We start from the raw sequence: 5,000 nt of genomic DNA, 5'->3' as shown, positions 1-5,000 counted from the left end.
ACAAATCATAGACTGTATACATTATATAAAGGGACTCAGTACAAATCATAGACTGTATACGTTATATAAAGGGACTCAGTACAAATCATAGACTGTATACGTTATATAAAGGGACTCAGTACAAATCATATACTGTATACATTATATAAAGGGACTCAGTACAAATCATAGACTGTATACGTTATATAAAGGGACTCAGTACAAATCATAGACTGTATACATTATATAAAGGGACTCAGTACAAATCATAGACTGTATACGTTATATAAAGGGACTCAGTACAAATCATAGACTGTATACGTTATATAAAGGGACTCAGTACAAATCATATACTGTATACATTATATAAAGGGACTCAGTACAAATCATAGACTGTATCGTTATATAAAGGGACTCAGTACAAATCATAGACTGCATAATGTAATATAAAGGGACTCAGTACAAATCATAGACTGTATCGTTATATAAAGGGACTCAGTACAAATCATAGACTGTATACGTTATATAAAGGGACTCAGTACAAATCATAGACTGTATACGTTATATAAAGGGACTCAGTACAAATCATAGACTGTATACGTTATATAAAGGGACTCAGTACAAATCATAGACTGTATACGTTATATAAAGGGACTCAGTACAAATCATAGACTGTATACGTTATATAAAGGGACTCAGTACAAATCATAGACTGTATACGTTATATAAAGGGACTCAGTACAAATCATAGACTGTATACGTTATATAAATGGACTCAGTACAAATCATAGACTGTATATGTTATATAAAGGGACTCAGTACAAATCATAGACTGTATACGTTATATAAAGGGACTCAGTACAAATCATAGACTGTATACGTTATATAAAGGGACGCAGTACAAATCATAGACTGTATACGTTATATAAAGGGACTCAGTACAAATCATAGACTGTATACGTTATATAAAGGGACTCAGTACAAATCATAGACTGTATACGTTATATAAAGGGACTCAGTACAAATCATAGACTGCATACGTTATATAAAGGGACTCAGTACAAATCATAGACTGTATACGTTATATAAAGGGACTCAGTACAAATCATAGACTGTATACGTTATATAAAGGGACTCAGTACAAATCATAGACTGTATACATTATATAAAGGGACTCAGTACAAATCATAGACTGTATACGTTATATAAAGGGACTCAGTACAAATCATAGACTGTATACGTTATATAAAGGGACTCAGTACAAATCATAGACTGTATACGTTATATAAAGGGACTCAGTACAAATCATAGACTGTATACGTTATATAAAGGGACTCAGTACAAATCATAGACTGTATACATTATATAAAGGGACTCAGTACAAATCATAGACTGTATACGTTATATAAAGGGACTCAGTACAAATCATAGACTGTATACGTTATATAAAGGGACTCAATACAAATCATAGACTGTATACGTTATATAAAGGGACTCAGTACAAATCATAGACTGTATACATTATATAAAGGGACTCAGTACAAATCATAGACTGTATACGTTATATAAAGGGACTCAGTATGTACAGGGATTACAGCAAATGAACTAATCATGGGTTTGTGTGGAGCTTTTTAACATTAGTATTTCAGTGATAAAAACATAATGGCAGAAGTATCAGGTAAAAGTAACAGAAGAAAATGAGTGAAAAAAATGTCCTATCAGATCTGTGCATTTTGACCACATGGGTATGAAGATAGCATTTGTTTTTACTATGGGCATAACTCATAGAATGAGCTTAAATTTGTTACAGACTGCTCATACCCACAGCCAGAAGCATGTGGAAGGAAACTATGAATGCTATCCCACCTGTACGATTATGGATTAACATAACAAGAGAGGGGCATGTCATCTAGTCCAAGGCAGCTTTGGGAAATGCAAATAAAAACAAAAGCAGTTTGCTGAAACCAGTTTAATTGACAGTGAAGATTGCCTTTTTCTCTGCTGTTGTATGACCTCAGTGATACTATATATAAGTTCAGTGAGTGTGGGAGTGTCACCCTGCATGTATAAAGAAGTCGAAAAAGCAATGCATTTATTTATTTAATTGCATCAGATTCAGACATATAAGATGTTCTGACACAAAATAGCTAGATTTGCTGGGATGCCTGCTATTATTTGCTCTTTATTCTGGCTCTCTAGGATTAACTGGATTTGTGTGAAACAACTTAGAAAACATCAGTGTGTACTTACTGTATGTGTGAAACAAAGTTAAAATACATTATATGGCTGTCATTTTTTTTTTCAAAAAGAGACATCTGAAGTATATACAAAGGTTTTCATAGCTGGTTGCTATGTCTTCTCTAGTGAAAGTAAACTGTTCAAGAACAACAAATTGGAACACATTTCGGGGATTATTGTTTTATTCACTACACTCAAATGTCATATGTGTATGTTTGGTTGTAGGCGGAACGAGGCATTCTTTTAACATATGTGTAATAGCAACAGGTCGATACTTTGTTGTATCTTTTCTTTTGCTTCCATCCTAGTCTGATATCAGAGTGGTAGACAGAAGACACTGATTATTCTGAGGATAGTGGTGAAGAGACATGCTGTATATATGTTTAACAGCAGTCACTTTAAATATATGACTGTGGCCATTGTGCCTAACATCAGGGAGATACATAGAAGGTGACTTTTCTGACAGGGGAGAAGGCAGGCACTAATTCTATATAAGATTTATATATCCTTGCAAGCATTTTTTTTCTTAGTATATTTTGAACTGCTATTTTGTCATGCACAACTTTTTTTATCTGACAAAAGACTGAATTTCTTTAGTTACCAGTGTTTTTGCTCATACCATCACTGGAGCAAAAGGTTATAAAAAAGTTGTAAAAGGAACCTCAGAGCATCTATACACCCCCATCGCTTCTGGGTTCCTCATATCCCCCCAGACCCCTCACTTAATTTGATTATTTCTTCCATAGTTATTACTGTGCACTCTTGACCAGATGCAGCATATTCAAAAAACACAGGAAAAAGCAGAGGTGAAGAGTCAGACTGAATGTATTCCTTTAGTCATGATTTTTGTTCAGGCCATCACTGGATTAAATGGTTATTTAAAAAAAACTCTGGAATGTACCTTAGAACATTTAGAACCCCAAGGCTTCTGTGGGCCTGAACGTACAACCACCACATACAAGATGCAAGTGGGTTTTGCCCCTGCAAAAAATGTTTGTGTTTATATACGTATGTATGTATGCCTGTATGTATTTATTTTTGTTAGTGTGAAGGGAATGAAGGCATCCCAACGCAGCATCACTCACTTGTAATTTTAGTTTTTTTTTTTAATAAGGCCTACAATTCCCCTGAGGAAAAGGCATGCAGTGGCATAAGCCCTTGTGACTAGGTGGCTTTCATTTATCGCTACTAATATCTGCTATCCCCACCACGTATACATCAAATTTTGAGGGACTGATACTGCTTTCCAACCTCTGCTAGAAAGCAACATAGTGATAAAAAAAGAAAAGCCCCTTCCCCTAACATAGATCAGCCAGCCATCAACTGCTCAAGCCATCCCTTCATTCAGCCGTCCAGCTTCCATTACTGATATGAGCCATCCCTTCACTCAACCCTCCAACTTCCAGGACTGATATGATTCTCCTCATCTAGGAAAATGTAGATATTTGTGTAGTTATGCAGACATGGTTGAATGCCATGGTGAGCATGTGACAGTGCATGGTTATCATGCCTTCCACACATTTAGATCAGCGACTGCACAGGTAGGGATACAAGGTGGAGGTGTCTTGCTTTAAATCAAAAAGTCATACCACAAGATTGGTCAAGCAGTATGATGCACTTGAGTTTCTTCTTGTCTGCCTCATCATAAGCAAAGTCCCATACCATATCATTGCAAGCTATAGCTTCCCCTGTATGACCCAGGATGCCAGTACCACATACCTAAATTAACTGAAGTCTTCTTGCATTGAACCCAAGATTATAATGACGGGTGACTTGGACTACCCTACTATAAATTGGGCAGCATACACAACTTCCAATATGCAGGCCTGGATATTCCTGGACTTTGTCAACAGAAATGCTCTGCACCAGCTAGTTTGGGAACCCACTAAGGGAACCAGTATTCTTAACTTGGTCCTCACAAACATGGGAAATCTTTGCACCCAGCTATGCATAACATCCTCACTTGCCAAGTTGGACCATAAAGCTGTCTCCTGTGAAATTAAACTAAAACCTGTGACCCCATCTAACTTTTGAACATTTACGGATTATTCCAAAGCAAACCCCCTACTACTGAGTGATACTCTGGTAAAATTTAAAGCACCCCCCCAAACCTTATGAATTCTAATGCTTATTCAAAATTATTCACAGAAACCCTATACCATAATGTAAACAGCTGCACTGAGACAGCTGTACCCACCCAGAATAAACACAGAACTAAAGAGCAAGCCACTCTGGAGGAATCCCAATATCAACAAGTTGTATAACAAAAGGAAGAAAACCATGACCAGAACAAAGAAGTGCCACACCCAGCAGGGCAAGCAACACTCTCATCAAACTAATTAAGCAAGTCAGGAATCTTGTCAAGCCCACCAAAGCCAAATTTGAGATAAAGATTGCCTTGCAGGCAAAGGACAACCACAAGGCCTTCTTCTGCTATGTCCTCAACCTCAAAGGTAATACACAGTAGTATGCTAAAGTAATTGTAGATGAAACAACCTATACAGAGCTGGAGGATATAGTAAACCTAGTTACACCTTTGACCATAACTCACCCTGGTAATCACTAGTGAACAAGTTCTCAAGGGATTCTCCAAGGCAAGGAATACTGCATCTATGGGCCCTGATATCCGTGGATGCCTCCTGAGTAGCAAGAAACATGACCTACTGAGCCTCTCAAAGCACTGTTCAACCTTAACCATCTAACTGGTTTCATGCCTAGAAAATGGAGGACTGTGACAATTATCCCTTTGCAGAAAAACTGGCCATCTACTGACCAGGATAACT

This window comes from Protopterus annectens, chromosome 12.part0 (genome assembly GCF_019279795.1).
Source record: "Protopterus annectens isolate FY-2018-M chromosome 12.part0, PAN1.0, whole genome shotgun sequence".
Classification (NCBI taxonomy): Eukaryota; Metazoa; Chordata; order Ceratodontiformes; family Protopteridae; genus Protopterus; species Protopterus annectens.
This window is presented reverse-complemented; position numbering follows the sequence as displayed.